Genomic DNA, 23,705 nt, shown 5'->3' on the forward strand with positions numbered 1-23,705 from the left:
CGGAAGAGAGTTTTCGAATGCTCTCTGTCCTAATGGTTTATGTTGTAGTGTATGGGGTTATTGCGGCTACAGCGATGATCACTGTGTTGATGGTTGCCAGAGCCAATGCGGCATTAGATGTGGAAACGATTTTGCGAATTACCCGTGTCCTGACGATATGTGTTGTAGTCGCTGGGGTTATTGCGGCAACACCTTTGATTACTGTGGTGCTGCTTGTCAGAGCCAATGTTTTTGATATTACTTTTCTGTCAATTGTTTATGTATTGTGGGTTCTCTGAACTTAGTATCTTGATATTATCTATATGTAATTTGCGTTCCTGTGCTATACCTCTTTAGCATAATCAGATCTTAAAGTCAATGCTTGGTTGCCCAAGTGGTTGATAGTATTGACACAAGGAAAGAGCTCTGATTCAATGAGCTCAAGCTCATAGGTTGAACTATGAGCTTGAGCTCAATAGCCGTTGATCTTCTCATGTCAATCCAGACCGTTGTTCTTCCCCGTCCTATAAGGAGCTTATAAAAACAAAAGATAACAGTTAACCCATATTTTATATCTTTAATTACAGAAACACCATCTCTTTTTATTCACCCCAACAGGCAACAATCTTTTTCTTCTACATCGGATAAGTTGCTTCCTCAGAAAACAGGTAGAAAATTTCCAAACCTATAAGAACTTCCGGTGAAGATGTGGGTATTATTATTTCAGCCATGTAATTTCATCAATATTCACTTATTGAAAATTTTGCTCAAACCAACTATTACTTTATCTATTTCAGTAAAGGTCTTCAAAATTAAGGGTTTTTCCTGTTGAAAATATTGATGAAATTACATGGCTGAAACAATAATACCCACATCTTCACCGGAAGTTCTTATAGGTTTGGAAATTTTCTACCTGTTTCCTGAGGAAGCAACTTATCCGATGTAGAAGAAAAAGATTGTTGCATGTTGGGGTGAATAAAATGAGATGATGTTTCTGTAATTAAAGATATAAAATATGGGTTAACTGTTATCTTTTGTTTTTATAAGCTCCTTATAGGACGGGGAAGAACAACGGTCTGGATTGACATGAGAAGATCAACGGCTATTGAGCTCAAGCTTATAGTTCAACTTATGAGCTTGAGCTCATTGAATCAGGGCTCGGTTTATTATCTAGAAAGGTTTCTAAACTTTCTATAACCATAAGATACGTTTATCTTTCATCAAGAGTTGTGATTCTAAACAAAGTTGAACTTGGCTAGGTTTTACCATTATTAGTGAAATATGAGATGCCTGATAGTTAACTAGTGCCATGATTTTAGCTCGAAATTATGTTATTAATGGTGTAGAAGTGATTAATGAGAGCTTAATAGGATCTTATTAATGATCTACTAATTTAATGATATGGAAAGAACTTCTCAATTTTTTTGATCTCTCAAAAACTGTTGTTATTTCCTTTTCTATTGATGCTAAAAATGAAATCACAGTTGAGTAATTCTGAATTTATTTTTTGTGTGTAATAATTGTTTTCCGCAATTGCATCATAATTATTTTTTTGCAGATTTAGAATTTTAAATCTATTATATTGAAGCTGCTCAGTCGGTTATTCAGGGGATAAGTCTGACCGTCCATTTTATTTTAGAAATTTGGTTGGGAACACATCCGACGGATGATACAAAATCCTTTTTATGTAAATAGACTAAAAAAGAAGGATATCTATGTAAATCAGTAAAAATTGGCAAACTACCAATTTTCTCCACTTTTCAGTAGAAAATCGTGGGAGAAAATAACTAAACCAACTCTCCCATATCTTCCTAATTTCTCTCTCCACCCCCAAATTATTTGACTTAAAATTGAAATTCTCTCATGTCCTTTCCAAATTCTTTCTCTGCACCATGCTTTCTCTTTCTCTCTCAACAACAGAAATTTTATTAAAAAAACAACAAAAGAAATTTTGTGTTCATCCTTCACATAAAATGGGATTTACCGGCGAAGCCAAGAGGGATCTGTAGCGTTCGTAGGACGCGGCAGAAACCTAGTCTATATAATGTCACAACCTACATCTAATGTTTTGACTTCGACTAGTTGTCTTTTAGTGTCGTCTCAGTCAACAACCGATGTCAATGAAACAAATAGATAACATCTAGTGCCAGAAGAGCATGGAGCTACAGAAGAAGTCCTTGAATGCAAAAAAAAGAAAAAGAAAAAAGAGGTCAAAAGTGTGGCTTGAATTTAAGAAAAAAATAGTAAATGGCAAGACTAAAGCTATATGTAGTCATTGTAAGAAGTCATTGTAAGAAATCTTAAAAATCATTTGAACACTTGTGTTAGGAGGCCTACAAATCGTGCTAACCAATTAGTTTTGACTTCTCTCAAGAGTAATGATAAATCCTCAAAGGTCGTAAATTGGAAGTTTGATGAGTCAGAACGTCGAAAAATTATCAGTCAAATGATTGCTAAGCATGACTATGCTTTTAATATGGTTGCATATGATTACTTTAGAAAGTTAATTAGATCTTACCATCCGACAACCAAATTTTATTCTACAAGTACCATTCGGGGGGGATCTTCTAAAAATGTACCATGAGATGAAAGTTGAGTTACAAGGTGCGCTAGATTCAATATCTTCGTGATTTAGTCTGATGCATCTAATTTCTGGACAGTTGAACATCAAAACAAGGATTATTGTTGTCTAACTTGCCACTACATTGCTTACGTAACACGTCTCCATATACGGGAAATGTTTTAACTGAGGTTGTGAAGTTTCAGGTATTGTCATGGAATATTGATAAAGAATTATTTTCAACATCAGTTTATAATAAAAATTCTTAAACTATGGCTACATGGAAAGAAATTGTTGTTCATGCTGAGATGTTTCATATGCATTGCAGTGAACATATATTAAATCTTATTGTGCAGGATGGATTTCGAGTCATAGATGATTTTCTTCGAAAGATTCGGGAAAGTGTTAACTATATAAATGCTTCTCAAAGTAGAATCGAAAAGTTTAAAAGTGCATTGGCTCAAACAAGATTGGCTGCAAACGTAATACGTAGAAAAATTTGTGGTGTTCAATGGCTCGAAATCTCTTGGTTGTTCCAATGTCCACAGGAACATTAGAATCCGCTTTATTTGTGGCAGCAGAATCCTCACGGAATATAGATTTTCATTAGCTCCTGATGTAGTGGAAGCTTTGACTTGTTTAAATAATTGGCTACCATCTATACCAGGTAATACGTTATATTTTTAGTTAGTTAACACCATTTAATATTTTGTATGTTTTTTAAATTATTTCATTTTCTTTTTCAGATATTTGAGATTGAGCAGAACAGTGGAAATGAGCAATCAAGTGTTAATTGATTTTGTAACGCCGCCGAATTTGGGTTAAGGAAAAAACATAGGTAAGATTTGTTACTTTGATAATGGCATTTTCTTAATTATGTAATTTTGTTTCTAACACTTGATTTATTCATCTAATCTTGCATATGAATTCATCTTCATTTTAGTATTGGATAGTACGTATTGTTTGTGTTGTAGGCAGTAGGATACTTCTCAAAATATCCTGAGCAGAGAGCAAAAGTTTCCTCGCGTCTTTCTTGATAGTCTTATAGTATCATGGAATTTCGATTTTTTCTTTTCTTTTTCAAATGTAAACAACAATAGCTTCAAATGAAGACCTTAAGGTTTAGTCAGAATTCTAAAAAAGAATTGTTAAGGTCGCTGATGTTTTTTTTTTTTTTTGTGATGTCTGAACCTGAATTGTCTTAATCTGAATTGGCTAAACAAAATCAACTGAATCTGGCTGGATAGTTTTAAAAGTTAGTATGTTTGTTTTACAATCTGAAATGAAACTTTGACATTTATACCTTAGACCCTAGTTGATATTTCTAAACCTAATTTTTTCATCCATTTCTAACCGAATTCATGAAGTAAAAGAATCCAAAACAAAACCCTAAACAACTCCTCACCTCCTCACTTTCTCTTTCACCACATCTCTCTACAATCTCTTTCCCTCTCAACCTCTGTCTATAATCATATGTCAGGCGAAGCTCCGACAAGGATCTAGTAAGAATTCAATCTCTTTCTCAGTCTATTTCTTTCTCTCTAACAAATCAGTAAAGTGAAACCCTCGTCAGACCCGGCGAGGGTTTGGTCTCTTTCTCCCTCAATCATCCTCTTTCTCTGTAACAAGATCGGCAAAGTGAAACCCTCGCTAGATCTGACGAGGGTTCCGTCTTTCTCTCAATCCCTCTTTCTTTTTACATACCTGCAACGTATGACTCAAGAGTAATGAATCAAGTAAAGAATCAAGTAAAGAATCAAGAGATGTGATGAACCAAAGTAAAGTTAAAATTATTCAAAAACAGATCTGGCGAAGTTCGTCTCTCTCTTTAACAGATCGGCAAAGTTTGTGGTGATGCGCTCTAGTTTGTGGTGGTGGTGGTATTCAGGTCCTGGTGGTGCGTTTTGTTCCTAGCACCTGCAGTGGTGGTGTGGTGGTGATGTGGTGGGGAAGGGAAGAGGATGGACATAATTTTGTATTTTACAGTATAACAAGGCTATATACGCCTTTTAGCACTTTTCAGATTTTGGACTCACTTTTCAGACTTGTTTTAAAGTCTGAAATGTTTGGGCCTTTATTCAGCCAATTCGGACATGAAATCAAATCAGACAAAATTTTAGATTTGCCTAAATATAAAAACAAATATCTGAAATCTGGGAATCCCACTCGGAGAATGGTTCTGAGTCTTGTTTTTCTAGAGTTCTTATTTGATTCCTAATTGGAATACGATTCCTACTCTAAGGTTCTCTATATAAAGAATCATATTAGAATAGAAAAGGTGTGGAATTTTCTGTAGAGAAAATCAATATCTACAACATCAAGTGGAGAGAGAGATTTTAAAGAAAAGGCTCCCAACCTATCTATCTAGTCAAAGAAGAAAAGTTCTTTATTTCAATATCTCGATAAGGTCATAACCGACTCTAAAGGAGGGAGATGAAGTCAACTTGCTCGGGTGTCTCAAGTAGAGGAGCTGCAATTTGGAGCTCTCATCTTCGGGATAAAGGCATCAGATTTTTTTAATTTGAGGAAAAGCAATTAAGGTAATGTTATATCGTAGTTCATCTTTAGTTCTTACATGTGATCCTGAAAACTAGAATTAGATGTCTGAGCTTCCCCTAAAACACTAGGTGACACTAAAACCTTACATTAAATACTTGGAGTATGATATGTCATAACCAACAAATTTCAAAGTAAGTACTTTGGACTGCTAACAGAGAACGTCTGATGAGGCTAAGAACATCGAGGATAAAATCTCAAAAAACAGAAAAAAAAAGGTTGAAGTGAGACATAAAATGCTATCTTCCCAAATTAAAGACATAACAGTCTTGACTAGGAAGGATACCAAGCTAAAAAAATTCAAGCTAGCACGTGTTGCACATTCTACTAAAAGGGGAAATAATTAGCGCTTTGGAAGCACTAATTTCAGGGGGCTACCCTTGCCGGCCATATAAGGAGTCTTAGATGGGACAAAAATCCCATCTGGGAACCCCATTCAGAATAGGATTTTGGGTCTTATCTTTTCTAAACTTCTTATTTGAATCTTAATTGGAATATGATTCTTACTTTAGAGTTCTCTATATAAGGACATTAATAAGAACGGAAAAGATATGAAATTTTCTTAAGAGATAATCTATCTCTACAAAATTAAAGAAGGGAGATCAAGTCAGCTTGCTCGGATGTCTTAACTAAAGGAGCTCCAATTTGGTGCTCTCATCTTCGGGATAAAGGCATCGGATTTAGTTCAAGGGAAAGTGACTAAGGTAATTTTGATCCCATTCCAGTTCACCTTTAGTTTTCATGTAATTCTAGAAACTAGTGTTAGACGTCTGAGATTCTGCTTTGAACACTAGGTGACATCAAAACCCTATATTAGACCACCTTGGCCACGAGACTTTGGTTGAGTTTGCCCAATGCCCTTATGCCAAAGCCTCCAAGTTCTTTCGATCGTTGGATTAGTGCCCATGGTAGGAGGTGTATTTCGTGCATCTTCTTCTTGGTTCCACCACAAGTCCCATTTAATCTTTTCTAGTAGGTTCAGTACACCTAGTAGGAACCGCAAGAGCCCCTAGAAGTATGCATAATTTGGACCAATTTAAAAACATTTATTTACGTGCGGTTACTAAACATTTGATATTTATGCAAATTTTAGTTTATCTTTACTGTATGAATATGTAATTAGTTCTATGATGGGTCATGAAAATGTCCCATTGGAGTCGTTTAAATTAGTCGAGTTAGTCTGTTTTGAGTCTTTATTGTAATAAAATGGTTGATTTTTTTGATTAAGTGTCTTTTGCAGAGTTAGGTATGAAGAACAGTTGGAAACGGATACAAAGGGTAGTTTGGTCATTTGGAGTCAAGGGCGTTCTGGTATTTTGGCCAATGCGAGTACATGGGTGAAAATTAGAGGTCGATACGAGTCCGTAGGAGAAAACAGAAATCAAATCGGAGTCCGGACGAAGGAATAAATCAAGGTCAAAGTTCAGTCAAAGGATGTTGACTAGCGAGACAATGTCGGGTACAGTTCTGGCGCGCGGTATCTCAACAAACATATGTCGCATCCTAGAGGCCGTTTCATCCAAGTTCCGTAATCCCGCTTAGCACCGAAATGGACCCATGAGCACGCTTCAGTGTAGCGCGTTGCATCTTAATTCAGTAGTCCCGGATCGTATGTTTTAATCTCAGCCGCATCCTTCCGCGTTTTCTAGATCGAACGGCTCCTGTGGATCTGCTCTTTTATTACTTATCCTGTGCACCCGAAGTCACTTAGCTCCCATGCTCCCAACCACGTGTCCCTTCTAAAACCGACCAGATCCGTGCATTGCTAATCCGACAGATTTCCCATGCGGCCGACTTGATTTTCACATGGCTGCGCTACACAGTAGCTTCCGAATTCCCAGCAGGTTCTAGAGGTCGACACGTGTCCATCCCATCAGCTTCACAAACCCTAGCCGCCACTACACTTGTGTATTTTTAGGGTTTTATATTTTAAACCCCTAAAAATTCCAAAAGTAACCCTCCTTTTATTCTTTTCTACCATTTAACCCAACAACACCCTAACTCTATATAAAGACTTTTATAATACCAACCAAACTCCTCCCCTCTTAGCCTCCCTCCCCTCTTAGCCTCTCTCCCCTCTTAGCCTCTCTCTCCTCTTTTAGCCTCATTCTTTTCTAACCTATCCCTTTCTCTCTTCATCTCCTAAAAATTAAAATCCTAGCCTCCATTCTTTTCTTTTCTACCCATTCCACCATAATTTCTTTCCAATCTCTCTCTTCTTTTCTAATTTCTTCATCTCTTCTTTTCTAAAATCTTGTATCCTCTTATTTCTTTTCTAAATCTCATTTTATCTCTTCTTCTTTCAAAAAAAGCTACCATTGGAGTTTTGAGCGAATATTATTGAAAACATTTGGAGCATTTATTGGATATCAAAATGGAGGCAAGTGGACCAATGGATCTAGATCTCATTTGGTGATTTCTTCTCATTTATCCTTTGTAATTCCATTTATTTTATAAATTCAATGAGTATTACTTTAGATTCCATGAGTAGCTAAATTTGTATCTAGGGTGTAGAGGAAGCCCATATTTGGGCTTATTTTGAGATGTGTTATTGAGTAGTAAATCCTTTTATTGAGCTTCAATGTTTATTAGTTGTCATTTCATATTGATTCTATGATCTTTTCATCATTCATGCATTATAATTAGATATTTCATGCTTTTATTAGATTATTAGATGAGATATGCTTTTTAGATAATGAATGATAGTTTAGGATTCTAGATTTATATGATAGTCAATCAAATATATATGGTTTTGAATTGAGTTATTAAAAAATATATTCCGAAATCTAAATAGTTTATTATGTTAGATTTTGAGTTATACATGAGAAAAGGGATTTGTTGGTTAATGCATGTTTTAAGTAGTCCATTTATGTGGTGAAATCGAAAACCCTAGATTCTTCTTCTCACCTTGATTTCATTCTTATTAGTCTATTAGTATTGTTTTCTTTTATTAAAGTAATTTCCAAATCAAATCAAAAATTTGAAAGGGGTTTTAATTCGAGATTTAGGTAAAATAGCTTGTCCTTTGGAACGATACTCGATCTTATTAGAAATACTATAACTTGACCCCTACACTTGGGGAATAGACCTATTTTTAGGCCTATCATTCTATATTATACAACTTTGGAGTTGAACCTAGTCCGTTATCTGAGTTGCAACTCGATATATATATATATATATCCGCTTTAGTGATGAAAGGTAAATCTAGATTTGTTTCCTCGAATATTCCTTTGGCAGAGGTGATCACGGGCCTCACAACTGAACCAGGCAAGGAAATAAAAAAACAGGCATGTGAAACCCCTCTACTAATTAATCTCTTACTATAAGTTATATATATTATACATTTTGAATCTATTCATTTCCGTCATTTGAGCTAGTCAACCATTTTAAACATGATCAAAACTCAAACTAAAGTAAAAAAAAAAACTTTATTTATTGGCTTTTCATTTTCAACTTTGTCGGTCAGAAATTGACCTTGATTACCAGCATGCTTGCCGGTAATCGGAGGAAGGGACCCCTGACCCAATCGCAGGGACTGATAATTTAGTATTGAATAGTTTTTTTTAACGACTCACATCTCTTTTCCAGTTTTGTTTCCTCTCCTCCCCTTAGTTTCTCTTTCATCTCAGTCTTTCTTTCTTTTGGTCGGTTACCTACTGGTCCTCTTACCCATACCTCCTTTTCTCTTCTCTGTGACATCTTAAATCTATCACTTTTGTCTTCTTTTTCCTCCCCTCCTTATTATCCAAGATCTTTGCCTGTTTTTTGAGCTTTGCTTTCTTCTTCCTAACTTACTAATCTTCGACTCTATTTTTTAGTTTTTCTCTTTCAGGTGGGTGCTCGTCCCGGCGGTAGCTTGGTATCAAGGATCACATGTTCAGGCACCATCAGAGATTTTCATCTTGTACTTGTGACAAGTGGCAGAATTTTTTCTCTTTGCTTACATAACACTTGTAAGCTTCATATCCCAATGAGGTCAGCATTCCTCCTCCCGTGGGGAATATGGATTCATCATAATTTGATTTTGAAAACAGAGCTTTGTACAGAAAAACCACCCCAAGATTTTGTTAAACCAGGCATTAATCTTGACAGTTTTATGGAAACCACTAAACCCCAACCAATATCCCCTGACTGTACACGGTACTCGAAATCGACCACGTCTCAGCCTCTGTATGGCTTGCATGCAATTATGAGTTTCAAACCCATCTCTACCCAACTAACCCACACGCTAAACCTGTTAAGAGTCTTAACGATTCATCTTCCTCTGGTTGGATTATCCTTTACCAAATGGTTTCTCCCACAGATAGCAATAACGCTATAACATCACTCACAGCTTCTCATCTAGCAACCCAAATGGCAACAAAACTAACCATCCCCGTCAACAAAGAACCAGTAGTGTACCTTCAAAAGAGATTAACTCAGCATGCAGACAATCTGAATCTCAATAAGAAATTGATTGGCAGAGTTTGCAGCCACCATTTCATCCCAATCTATAAAGTTCAGAACCAGTTGAAAAGAAAATGGTAAGTCTCCTTTCCCTTCACCATTGAACCCATCCCTAACAGATTAAACTGCTTCATATTTGAATTCTAGGTAGAAGAAGACAGAAACAGAGTACTGAATAACAAGCCGTATATCATCCTTGATTATCTCCTTATCCTACAATCTATTAACGTGAGCACTAACCCTTCCACTATTCCCCTCAACTTTGCAATCTTTACTGTTGTATTGTCTTCTATTCCTCCTTGCCATCAATTTGAATCAGACCTTAGGGTTCCCATTGGGACATGATCTTAGATTCATTCCCTCTCAATGTACTTCTCTACCTGACAATAAGATTAAGATTGAAATAGCCTGGAATGTCACCCAACCCTGTCCCACAGGGACCACTGTTCAACTGGAAGGATCATTGATCACTCTCCCCACCCTTGTCCCAAATCTACTGTCTTTTTTGTAGGATCATGGATCACTCTCCCCACCCTTGTCAAACAATTAAAGAATCTTCTAAAAACCCTATCATGCAAACCTCTAAACCCACCCCTCTTTCACCCTCCCTAGAATCTTTGATCTACTCCCTTCCTGTAACTGAAGCCACACACAACTCCACTCGCACTACTAAAGCAATTTCAATAGACTTAACTTCTACTAGTAGGAATCATGCAAAAGAAAACCTCAACCCAATTCAGCGCTACACCCAACCACCCATTATCAACACAACCCCCGCTTCCTCCAACCCAGGTCCATCTAAATTTATCTATCCCAATTGGACTAAACAATTTCTTAAGAAACCTTCCCCTGATCAACCTATTCCTTGACCTAAAGTTGGAATCACTATTAAAGAACAAACTCTTCCCCCACCAATTAAACCAAACATTAAACCAAATGACAAAGGGAAATCTATTCTTCATCAACCTGGCATAAATCAATCTGAGCCTAACCATACCTCCCCTAGTATAAACAACCCTATTGATAATGGTTTCACTTCTACCCCTTCTCCAAAAACTGGAGCCAGAGACAAGAGAAAGCATGTTTTTGAAGATGGTCTAGTTAGAGCAACTATTTTTTATGATACTCACTCCTTTGTGGAAGGCCTAGAAAGTTACAGGAAAAGATACAAAGATGACAAACATCTTGATTGTCCTAATCATTGGGGGAAAAGAGGTGAGGCATGGTTCTTGTAACACTTATGGCCTAGATGGATCAGTAATGTTCTCCTCTTTATCTTTTGATACTTCCCTTCCCTCCTTATTGTATCTTTCACTGAGCATGTAAACTTTGATCGAATTTTTGGAGTATCTCACACATCAGGAGAAAATGAAAAGAATAAGAAGAATCCAAGGAAATTTAGAGCTCAAAAACAAAAAGTGCTTAGCAAAAACACCCATGTTTCACAAGAAGCAGACCAGATCATTTCTCAACCTGTGGAGCAGTCCCAGAACTCAGGCAATCAGCAAATAACTAATTAGGGAACCCAAAATGTGATCCAAATTATACCAGCTACCAATGGACAAACCAACAACTCACCTAGCACCACGAAGAAGGTACTTTCCCCATTAAACTGTTATTTTTTATTATCTAACTTCTTTTTGTCATTTAGTTTTTTCCACTGCATGTGTACTATGTTTCAAAACTTCCCTCAGTCGATTTTGAGTTGGAACTGCCAAGGTCTGGCTCCATACTCACTAAACATCACCTCAATCAATTATTGGTTCGAAAACACGATCCAGACATTTGTTTTCTCTGTGAGACTAAACAGAAAGAGTCTGTTGTCTCCAATTTTATGTTTCATGCTGGTTTTGATTCGTGTGTCCTTTTTTATCCTATTGGTTTGAGTGGAGGTTTAGCCATGGCCTACAAGAGCTCCATCACAATCAAAACTATTAACAATTGCAAGAATTGGATCCATGCTGAAGTAACTAGTCTCTCTAGGGATTGCCAATTCTCCATTATCTACATTTATGGAGAGCCTCATAATAGACTCAAACAAAACTTCTGGGATGGTCTCACAAACTACTATGACTCTAACCTTGACAACAATTTTCCTCATATGATAATTGGTAATCTCATTCTTCACCCTTCTGAGAAGACAGGAGGCAACCCTCCTCCAACTTCACAATTTCTATCTTGGAATAATAAGATACACCAACTCGGTCTCCTTGAGGTCCCTTATTTTGGATATCCTTTCACTTGGTCTAACAACAAGGCTCCCCCAAACTTGGTACAACAACTATTAGAAAGAGCTCTAGTATCCCAATCCTGATGACCATTTCCCCAACTCTACCACCACTCACCTATCTAGAATAGGATTTGATCACAACCCCATCCTTTTCACTACCTCAGATTTCTCTACAAAGGTCAAAAACCTTTCAGATACAATCCTGCTTGGAATAAGGACCTTGAGTGTTCTATACTTATCGTACATCATTGGCAGAGGACTATAACAGAGCACCCTTCCATCCTGATTCACAAAAATTTGATTGACCTTCAACCCTTCCTTTCTGAATGGAATATAAATCACTATAGAAGCCTTGAGACAAGAATCAACAAAACCTTCACTCTTCTTGAGAATTGTTCTGATGTAAACCAGTACAAATCTCTATTATTCACCCTCAATCAATTGCTAAGTGAGCAAGAAACCTACTGGAAACTTAAACGCAGAGATAATATTATCTCTCTGGGAGACAGAAATACAAAATATTTTCATGTTATGGCTTCCTCTAGGCAAAAAACAAACAGAATCAAAGGCCTTCACATCCTTGATGACCTTTTCCATCCCATGATCTCTAGGAAGCAAACTCCACTCTCACTGCTATCCCTACCCTGATGAAATAACCAAAGTGGTCCACCTTCTAAAAAGTGACAAGTCCCCTGGTCCTGATGGTTTCTCTCCCTCCTTCTTTCACCAAAACTGGAATGTAGTTGCAGAAGACACCATTAACATGGTCCAAGCTTTTTTTCTGACCAAAGAGATGCCTTCCCCACTTAATCAAACCCATATTGCCTTAATCCCCAAAACAAAGTCCTCCCCCACCCCTTCTGACATCCGACCTGTTAGTCTATGCAACACCACTTACAAGATTATCTCCAAAATCATCTCTAATAGACTCAAACCACACTTAGATAGTTTCATCAAACCCTATCAAGTTGCTTTTGTTCCAGGCAAACATGGTTCTGATAGTATTATTCTGGCTAGTGAAGTCATCCACTCTATGAAGATTCTTAAAGACAACCAAAAATACATGGGGCTAAAACTTGATATATCAAAAGCTTTTGACAGGGTTGAATGGAGCTTTCTTCTTCAAATTCTCCACAAACGTGGGTTTTCTGAGACTTTCATTTGTTTGATAGCTCAATGTATATCTACGACCTCCCACTCTGTGCTCCTAAATGGTAGTCCAGGCCCCTTCTTCAAACCCTTTAGGGGTCTAAGACAAGGGGACCCTCTATCCCCTTACCTCTTCATCATATGCATGGAAGCCCTTAGCAGATTGATAGGAAAAGCTCAATCTGAAGGTCTTTTTCAAGGATTCAAATTTAATGATTCAGCCTCTATTATATCTTATTTATTTTTTGCGGATGACTGTCTCCTCTTCCTCAAAATGGGCATTCCCTCTGTCCATCAACTTCTTCAACTCACCGACTTTGGGAAGGCCTCGAGACAATTGATTAACTTCCAAAAAAGTGGGATTTTCTTTAGCTCCAATGCCCATCCTAGACATTGTAGAATTGTCTCTCGAATTCTCAAGGTCAGAACCATCCATAAAGAGGACCCATATCTAGGAGCTAACATCTTCATTGATAGATCTAAAATTAAACGCTTCACTCCTATTCTTGATAGACTGCAACAAAAACTCTGTGTCTGGAAAAGAAACCTTCTCTCACAGGCAGGCAGGGGAAAACTCATCTAATCCTCCTGGATGCTTCCCCTAGATACCAAATGGCCTTGTTTGACCTTCCTTGTAAGACAAAATAATCCATAACATCTCTGCAGAGAGATTTTTGGTGAGGATCTACCTCATGTAAGAAGAAAATTTGTTTAAAAGTTGGACATCTATTTGTAAACCCAAGAATCAGGGTCGGCTAGGCCTGAGAAACATTCATGTGGATAATCTTGCCCTCAAAAGTAAACTTAATTGGACCATTGCTTCTAAACCTTCCACCCCTTGGGTTCAGCTCCTGAAAGACAAATATTAAAACAATAGACACCACTCCTCCAACTCTTCCTGGATGTGGAAATGTATTCAAAATAACCAACCTCTTGTTGACAACTTTATAACTTGGGACATAGGTGATGGTAGACTTGTTAATATTTGGACAGATCCTTGGGTACCAGGCCTAAACCATCTTGAACCAGTGGGAGGTAACCATGGCTATACTCTTGTCTCTCAACTTATCACCTCAGAAAGGGAATGGGACCTTTCTGCTCTGTCTCTTATTTTCTCCTCTGATATCCAACAAAGAATCAGGTTTATACCTCTTACTTCTGTTAGAGACCATCCGAAATGGACTCTTTCTCATTCAGGTGATTTCACAGTTTCTTCCCTATACAAACATCAAATCCACTTAAATCCAATTCCTACTTCCTTCAACCAATGGAAGAACTTCTGGAAACTTAGGATACATCCTAGAGTACAGCTATTCCTTTGGAAAATGGCTCATGACATCATCCCCCTTAATCTGTTTTTAAACAAGTATTTGGCCAACCACCCCAGCCTTTGCCCTTTATGCTTCGGAGAGGAAGAAACCACCATTCACTTCATTCACAACTGCACATTAGTTAAGATTATTCTGGGAGAATTCCACCCCCTCTACCTCACTCAGCTCTCAAACTCCGATTTTTCTGAATGGTTTGAGTTTATTAGGATGGTTGATGATGGAGTAGATCATCTTAACTCCTTATTTGTGCTTGAGACTCTAGCCACAACCCTCTGGTTTCTGTGGAAAAGTATATGTGATCTCATTTTCAAAGGGAAAACAATCCATACACCTTCTTTGATTATCAACATAAAGAGTTTTCTTCAAGTTCGGACCACCATCCTTCCATCTCTCTAATGTGGGGCTTCTCCTCTTTCTCAAACTTGGGTTGCTCCTCCCACAGGATTTGTCAAGATTAATTTTGATGTCTCTTTTGACAGAGTATCTCTTAATGCAGCTCTGGCTATTGTTGTTTCTGACAGGGCCGTGTGGTGGGGGGTGCGGGCCGTGCGCCCGCACAGGGCCCCCCACCACAAAGGGCCCATTTTTTGGAGGGTCATTAATGCCTGCTTTCATCGAATTACTTATAAACACAAAGTCCTAAATCAATAGTTGTTTGTAGCTCAGTGGAAAAATTGGTGAATGTCACTCAAATGGTCATGTGTTCAACCTCCATGGAAAGCAATTTCTTAATATTTTTTTTTTATAAAGGCCAACTCTCCATACGTCCTAGGGAATGTTTTAAATGTCCGCTCCACTTAATGTTATTGGTTTAATTCAACTATGATTTTAATAGTCCAATAATTTATTGTAATATTTGTGTAATATAAAATACACGGAGGTCTTTTTACTCTCTCCAATTCTCATATATTTCACACAAAACTCTATCTCGCAATCTTGTTTATTTTTATTCTCCATTTCTAACTCTATATACAATCACTCTCATTTGTCTATCTCTCCCTTGCGTTCTTAATTTCGAATAAAAACCTATACTAATCAAGGACAACTTTATTAGAAAAAAATGTTAGACGAATGATATAAAGTTGTTATTCATTGAGTTTAGATTCATCATAGTTTTAATAAAATAATTTACTGGTAAAATTTGTGTCATCACTTCGCGTGTAAACTTTGTTTACCTCACATCTATACAAAGGGTCCCAACTAAGTTTCGCACCGGGCCCCTGAATTGTCAGGCACGGCTTTCTGATTTTTCAGGATCTCAGTGCACCTCTGAATCCTCCCTCACCGGCTCCAGAACAATAGACGAGGGAGAAGGACTGGCAGCTTTATATGGAGTTCGATGGGCCATTAAGCATGGCGGAACGAATGGGGCGCGCTTTGGAAGAAGCGATCTGTTATCAAGCCGTCTTATTGGGAATAACGAGGGAATCGGACAACTAATTTTGGAGGGAGATTCCACTAATGTTAACAACTTTTTGAATGGTCAACAAAACTCCATGCACTGGACTGCCAAGCAGGTCCGTGCAGTACCCAGTGCGGGCAGGGCGCCCGTACTAGGCCCCCACCCACGTGGGGCCCAAAAAAAGTTAGTTTCCCACTTTTGTTGCCTGTTTTGTCCGTTTGCAAGTAGAAAAACAAATAGAAAGTTTTAAAAAGTCACTCAAAAAGGAAGTAAGGAATTTAGGATATATATATATATACAAGTAAGTAGGTAACTAGGGGCCCACTCTCAATCCATGCATTTCTTTTCTCTCTCTACTTTCCTTCCTCTCTCTACTTACTCTTTCTCTCTCTAGTTTCTTTTTCTTTCTTTTGTACTTTTATGTCCTTTCCTAACAAGGAAATAATTTTAAACTTTCCTAAATGCTAAAAAAGTGGGTCGGTTTGTTTTTAGAACCGGTTTAGTCGGTTTAGAGTTTTGTTTTAGTTAACTTTTTCTTTTTTATAAATTGTAGGTTCCATAACTTTTTTATTATCCTTCTTAAGTGTTCTTCCAAATTACTAGTGTATGAGTAGTGTGTTCTTTATGAGTGCATTATTCGATAAACTTTATTGAAGTAAAAAGTTGAAATAATTGCATCAATATCTGCAGGTAATATATCTTTTTTTCTATTTTTATTTCTCTTCTTGTTGTTATTTAGTCGTTATAATTTGTTTTTGATGAAACTAGACAATCGCCTTAATTTATTAGCTGTTAGAGGAATAATTCATTGTGGTTACATCAGTTGCTTTAATTTAATCGTTATAATCGCTCTATCAGATTAAGTCTTTAGTATTTTTTTAAAGAAATATCCAACTAGGTTTACGATTTTATATTTTAATAATTTATATTATATTATTATTGATAAGCTGTTTTATTCATGTAGTTATAAAACATGGCACCAAAAAAATATAAATCTAGAAATTTCAAGAGGCAAGCGAAAAAAAAAGAAGAAAAATTGATTCAATCACAAAGAGGTGCTCTTGATAAATTTATTATAAGAGAACAACAACCTATTTTGACTGAAGAGGCAGTAGCTGAAGCTGAGCAAAATAATGAAGAATTAACTAAAGTCCATGTTGAAGACGAAAGTAATGGTGATCATAATATGGTTAATGGGGGGAGTTTTGAAAACGTGGATGTTGATGAAGAGATTGACGGTGGTATTCCTAATCATGATTTGCATGAGTCAGATGACGAACCAACTGATGAAATTCCAGATAACATTTTTGATCCGAAAATTTGGGATTATCTTGCTGGAAAATGGAGAGATCTATTAGTTGAAAAAGGTCCAATTAGAGACCTATCACTAAAGAAAGGTCCTAAAGACAAGGCAAATAGATGTTTTTCATCAAAATTTTACACTAGACAATTACCAAATGGAGAAAAACACGATAGAATTTGGCTAGTGTACTCAAAAAATGACGATAAAGTTTTCTGCTTTTGTTGCAAATTGTTCAAGAAAAAACTCTCAAAAAATCAGTTAGCAAATGATGGTTACAGAGACTGGAGACATCTTAGTGAGAGGCTTAAAGAACATGAGCTTAGCAGTGACCATATATCGAACATGGCCACCTGGATTGAATTGCAGCTTCGATTTCAAAATAAGCATACCATTGATCAAGCTATACAAGACTCAATTCAAAAAGAAAAAGATCATTGGAGATTCTTGCTACAAAGGTTGATTTCAGTAGTAAAATATCTTTCGAAGTATAATCTCGCATTTCGTAGAACTAACCACAAGATTGGTCAAGAATGCAATGGAAATTTTGTGGGTCTTGTTGAGATGTTGGCAGAACATGATCCATTGATGAAAGAACATCTTCGTCGAATTCAAGACAATGAAGTTCGACATCATTATCTTAGTAATCGCATTCAAAACGAATTGATTCAATTATTATCTTCTAAAGTTAGAGATGCGATTCTTAAAAAGGTGAGAGAAGCAAAATATTATTCCGTTATACTTGATTGCACTCCTGATGTCAATCACCAAGAACAAATGACTTTGATTTTGAGGTGTGTTGATATGTCTGCAAGTCCTCTGAAAATAGAAGAATACTTTGTACAATTTTTTATTGTCAACGATAGATCTGTATCAGGACTCTTTGAAGAGTTACAAACAACATTAAAGACTTTAGATCTTAAGATTGATGATGTGAGAGGTCAAGGATATGACAATGGATCAAAAATATGAAAGGGTGCAAACAAGGTGTACAAAGAAGACTTCTAGATATAAATCCGCGAGCATTCTATATTGCATGTGGTTGTCATAGTCTGAACTTAACCCTCTGTGACATAGCTAATTGTCATGGTAAAGCGAAAGACTTATTCGGAGTAGTGCAACGAATTTATTCTTTGTTCGCAAATTCTACAAAGCGTTGGCAAATTTTAAAAGATAATTTGAAAGGCGTTACTCTGAAATCTTTGTCGACTACACGTTGGGAGAGTCGTGTTGATAGTATTAAGGCAATCATAACCCAACCTCTACAAATTAGAGAAGCTTTACTTCAACTTGCAGAATGTGACACTGAACCTAAAATTAGTAGTGAGGCAAGATCAATAGCGAGATTTGAATTTGATAATTTTGAGTTTTTACTAAGTCTAACAATTTGGTACAACTTATTGGTAGCAGTTAATAAGGTAAGCAAACGTTACAGACAAAGGACATACATATTGACGTTGCTATAGAGTTAATAAAAGGTTTAATTGATTATCTGAAGATGTATAGAGAAACCGGATTCGAAGAGGCCATGGTTAATGCTAAGAGAATGGCTATTGAAATGCAAGTTAACCCAGTTTTTCCTGAGAAGCGTGAAATTCGTCGAAAAAGACATTTTGATGAGACTGGTGATGGATCATCACAATTAGTTCCACCATTAGGTAAAGAAAGTTTTAAAGTTCATTATTTCATCTTATTAGTAGATCAAGCTATTGGTTCATTATAGAGAAGATTTGAACAATATCAAAAATATGAGAAAATTTTTGGCTTTTTGTTGAGACCGGAAAAGTTAAGTGGGTATAGTGTTGAGGAATTAAAATCTTGTTGTCAGAATCTTTCAAATAGTTTGACGAAAGAAGAACATTTTGATGTTGAAGCAGATGACTTGTTTGTGGAGTTAAAACTCTTGCAAACTATTTTGCCAAGAGAGATTACGAAAGCTACTGATGTATTAGATTTTTTATAGAAGATGAAATGTTTTCCAGCTAGTAGCATTGCCTACAAAATTTTATTGACTATACCAGTCACAATTGCATCAGCAGAAAGAAGTTTCTCAAAGTTAAAGCTCTTAAAATCGTACTTGAGATCAAGCATGTCGCAAGACAGACTAAATGGATTAGCTTTGCTCAGCAATGAAAGTGGGTTCTTAGACAAGATTGATTCGAACATTTAGTTGATGATTTTGCTTCAAAAAATGCAAGGAGAAAAAAATTTAAGTAATATTTTTTACTTCAAATACTTTTTAATTACATTTTGAGTTGATAAATAAACGATCAATTATCTTTATAGTCAAAATTATTTTGAATTCGTTATCATTTTGTGTGTAATTTTTTTATATTTTCATTATACGAAGGGCCCAAACTAAATTTTTGCACTGGGCCCCCAACAGGCACGGCCCTGCTGCCAAGCATGTTTTGAAGGAGATTAAGGCTTTAATTTCCACTTTTGACTCTATATCTTTTGCTTATGTACAGAGAAAATTTAACTTCATGCCGAACTCTGTCGCTCGTAGCACTAGGAAAGAGAGATTTGCTTACTCTACTTGTACTCTTAATTGCTCGCTATCTCACCATAACATCCATGTAACTAACCTTGAAGCTTATTAATAGATGTTATGAAGTTATAAAAAAGGGCTTTGGTATAGGAAGAGCATTTTTTAGCAGAGGCAATGCATTAGATAGGAAGAACACTCTTTTTAGAATAGAGAGGGATAAACATTTTTTTAAAATATCCCAATTTTATACTTTGGTCCCTCCCATCAAACTATTTTGGACCAAAAGAGAGAGAAGAAAGTATCCTCTTATTCGATTAAAAACCTTCGAGTGAGAAGAGAGAATCCTGTTCGACTTAAAATCTTCGATCAAATCAAAAAGAGAGAAGAGAGATAAACATCTTGAAAAGGAGAAAAGCCCTAAATCTGTTTGATTATATAAAAAAGATAGATATAGAGATAGAAACCTAAACCCTAGATGACTAACACAACACTCATCTCCATAGAGAGTTTGTAATTCTTGTTATTGTTTGATTTCTCCATAGATTTTTAAGGTTTTAACACTAATTAAAGTAACTTTTGAAGATTCCAAGTATCAATATTGCAATAAAGAATACAAACAAGGGTGTAACTCAAAAAATATATAAGTGACATTTACATAAAAGAAATTTCCCTTGGCATAAATAAAAATTCATGAATACCAACTGAAAATTTTAAAAAAATTCGGCCAGAGCGGTTGAAAAAACAGACTAATTTCAGCCATCTCAGCCGAAATTTATTACTATTTTCAACGGGACCGGCCGAAATTTGTTATCTTTTTCAATCGACCTAACCGAAATTTTTCGTCTTTTTCAACCGTTACTACCGAAATTTGTTGTCTTTTTCAGTCGACCCTACCGAAATTTGTTGTCTTTTTCAGTCAATCCAACCGAAAATTCTTTACGATTGTTCAACCATAGAGGAAGAGAAGAAAATGACATCTCTTTACCTGAGACATATTATCCTCATTAGAAATGTCTTTGTTTAAGTCTATAACTTCGTTTAAGTCTATAAATTCGTTTAAGTCGATGTCCTTGTTTAAGTCGATGGTTTCGTTTAAGTCGAAATCTATGTTTAAGTCAAAGGAATCTTGACTTATGGGTGATGCATCAATGAAAAACATACAAGCAATTCAGATGATAATAGAAAAGTATTCAAGTTTCTCTGGCCAATGTGTTAATTTCTCTAAATCCTCCATTTTTTTCAGCTCAGGTACTTCCATTGAGCTCAAGGGAATTATTACTAACACTCTTCAAGCTCCTTTCATGGAAGATTCAGAGAAGTATTTGGGGGCCCATATTCTGAAAAATAAAGCGAGGATCCAATCACACAACTTTCTAGTCCATAAATTTCAAACCAGACTAGCAGGGTGGAAGAGAAATCTTATTTCTCAATCCGGTCGAACTACGTTAATCAAGGCTACTCTTAGCCCAATATGTACCTACTTTATGGGCTTATCACTTTTACCTCAAGGGACTATCAATCAACTAGAAAAGCTTGAGAGATGCTTCTGGTGGAACCAAGAAGAAGGTAGTCATAAAATGCATTTTTTACCTTGGGATCTCATCCAAAAACCTAAAGATCTAGGTGGACTAGGCATCCGACCTTTGGCTAAGGCGAACCAGTCTCTTTTGGCTAAATTAGCCTGGAGACTACTCACTAACCCTAATGCTACTTGGTCTAAAATCATTATGGCAAAGTATTACACCACAGACAACTTCTGGTATGAAACAAAACAGAGAAATACCACACCACTTTGGAATGGAATTATGGAGGTAAAAGAAATCATGCAGAACCAGTGTTGCTGGCAAGTCGGAGATGGGTCGACTATCAGAATATTAGCCGATCCATGGATACCTGATCTCCCGAGCTTCAAACCCAATTGTATAGAGCTACCACCTGAAAACATATATTGGGTTAGAGATTTAATTGATAATGGCACCAGGTGGAAAACAGAAATTCTTTCTAGATATTTTGATGGTAATTCGACAAATGCTATTCTTAATATTCCACTGTCTAACAACAATATTTGTGATAGACTCATTTGGATTCCAACAGTAAACGGAGCCTTCTCCTCCAAATCATATTTCAGAGAAATCACTTCGAGTCAAAGAACCTCTAGGGTTTTTCATCAGACTTTCCATGGTCGAAGTTTTGGAGTATGACTTTCATTGAACCCAAGGTCTTATTATTTATATGCAAGCTCTTGAACAAAGGATTACCTGTTCTTACAAGCATAGCAAGAGGAAACAATCACATATCCACCATTTGCAAGTTGTGTCACCAAGAAGAGGAAACGACAGAACATCTATTCGGCCTTTGTGTTCATTTCCAAAACCTTTGGATCAAGGCTCAGACCCAATTTGTATACCAAAAGGAAGACGAACCAGAACCATTTATCAGGAAATTAATAGATCAAAGAAAGACAAATCCAGACTTAGTAAAGTTTTATCTTTACCTGCTCTGGATCTACTGGAAGGAAAGAAATGGGGTGCATTTTAATGGCAAACAACTCCAGGTAGAAGGAATCATCATTCGTGCTAGATCGATGGTCACCCATAACAATGTAACCCAAGTAGCAACAAACACCATAACAAGCAGTGAAGAAGACCACCAAAGGGATAAGGTTATAATTTCTTTTGATGGTTCCTATAAACCTAATGAGGCTTCAGTTGGTATGGTAATCACAGGGTATCATGAGGAGCTGATATATAGTGAAGGAATTGGTATACAGCCAAGATCTCCATTAGACTCTGAAGCAAGAGCATTACACTTTGCTTGTGAACGAGTTGCTGATTTAGGGTTTCTAAACGTATTTATACAAGGAAACTCGGCCCTAGTGATAGATGCAGTAATCAGCGGTCCTGATCGCATCCCTTGGCGAATATAATCAACGATCCAGGACATCCATGTACAATTGGCGAGATTCCACTCTTATTCATTCCGTCACGTCAACAGAGAATACAACACTATAGCTCATGAAGTTGCTGACTCAGCTTTAGGCCTCTAAGCTTGGACTTTGCTGCTTAGTCCTTACTTTGGTTGTACTGGTGTATTTCATCCTAACTTCATTGTATTATCCTTTGCCGTTTTGGCCATTAATGAAGTTATCAATTCCAAAAAAAAAAAAAAGTCAAAAGAATCTTCTTTCTTGATGTAGGTTGCCTCCTTCATTAATGGTGGTTCCTCATCCATGAGATCTTGAGGCATCACTAAAAGCTTGAAACTAAGACTATAGTGATGATAAACTTTGCAAGTTTTTTAATATTAATGGTGATGTTGATAGTAGTCACGATATTAGGTTTTTGTTGTTTATGTGAGAGAAACTACAAGTGAATAAAATATTAGATTTATTATTAATTTTTATCTAAGTCCTTCTATTTTAGCACTATTTATTAAATGATCTTTATAACGCCCTCCTTAAACTAATTTGATAAAGGAAGAGCAAATACATAAATTGACATTTCTAACGCACTGTTTTTACTAAATAATGATCTTCCTGTACAAAAAAGAAAAAAAAACATTTGAAACACGTAACCTAGTTATTTTATTGCTGTGGTAGCAATTTATTGGAAAGGAATTTATTGAAATCATTTATTTACATGTACGACGTATTTGTTTATTTATAAATGTAAAGTTGACCTGAAAGTTAACAAGAATTTATGGAAACCATTTATTTACATGTAAGGTGTATTTGTTTATTTATAAATGTGAAGTTGACCTGAAAGTTAACATGAGCATTTATGTGAAACTTGTCATTAGACAGCATCAAATATATTGGTGCAGGGAATAATTAATTAAGCCTGGTTCATTGTGCTTGTAACTTCTTACTCCCTCCGTCTCAATTTGTTTCTAGTTTTGAGAAATTCAACTTATTAGCGAATGTTATTTGTTATTGACAAATATAAAGACTTTCTCTAAACTACCCTCATTTAATATAGAGTATTTCATTAAATACGACATTGGTAGAAGCGTATAACCAATTGGAACTTTTGAATGGTATTCAAATTAAAGGATAGTCTTGGAGGTTTCATCATTTTAATAATTAAATGAATGTTATAAAAGAAAACTGATCAAACTTTTTCGGACATCTATAAAAAGAATAACAACCAAACAAAATGTAACGGAGGAAGTATTTTGTTCCACTTTTTCTAGGAAAAGTTCTACAATTACAACTTACAAAGCCGGCCCTAGGGTTCAAGCGGGCAAAGCCTCGCTTCGGGCC

General features: G+C 36.3%; 1 protein-coding gene and 1 long non-coding RNA gene across 4 annotated transcripts in view; one reads left to right on the plus strand and one right to left on the minus strand.

Annotated features, from left to right (window-relative positions):
• LOC147556178 (uncharacterized) overlaps window positions 1-23,705 on the plus strand; it is a 90,476-nt gene that overhangs the window by 40,686 nt on the left and 26,085 nt on the right. The gene's annotated exons all lie outside the window — the stretch shown is intronic.
• On the minus strand, window positions 3,756-22,606 carry LOC147556180 (uncharacterized). 3 transcript variants are annotated; one of them, XR_015235210.1, is made up of 3 exons: window positions 21,703-22,606; window positions 21,233-21,379; window positions 3,756-4,243 (listed from the first exon to the last, which is right to left on the minus strand). It is a non-coding gene; the product is annotated as an uncharacterized LOC147556180 (long non-coding RNA). The 3 variants fall into 3 exon arrangements; XR_015235211.1 differs by lacking the exon at window positions 3,756-4,243 and adding an exon at window positions 20,518-20,781; XR_015235209.1 differs by lacking the exon at window positions 3,756-4,243 and having other exon boundaries at window positions 21,012-21,379.

This window comes from Eschscholzia californica, unplaced genomic scaffold (genome assembly GCF_041429995.1).
Source record: "Eschscholzia californica isolate CP2 unplaced genomic scaffold, dmEscCali1.0.p SCAF_2, whole genome shotgun sequence".
NCBI classification, from domain to species: domain Eukaryota; kingdom Viridiplantae; phylum Streptophyta; class Magnoliopsida; order Ranunculales; family Papaveraceae; genus Eschscholzia; species Eschscholzia californica.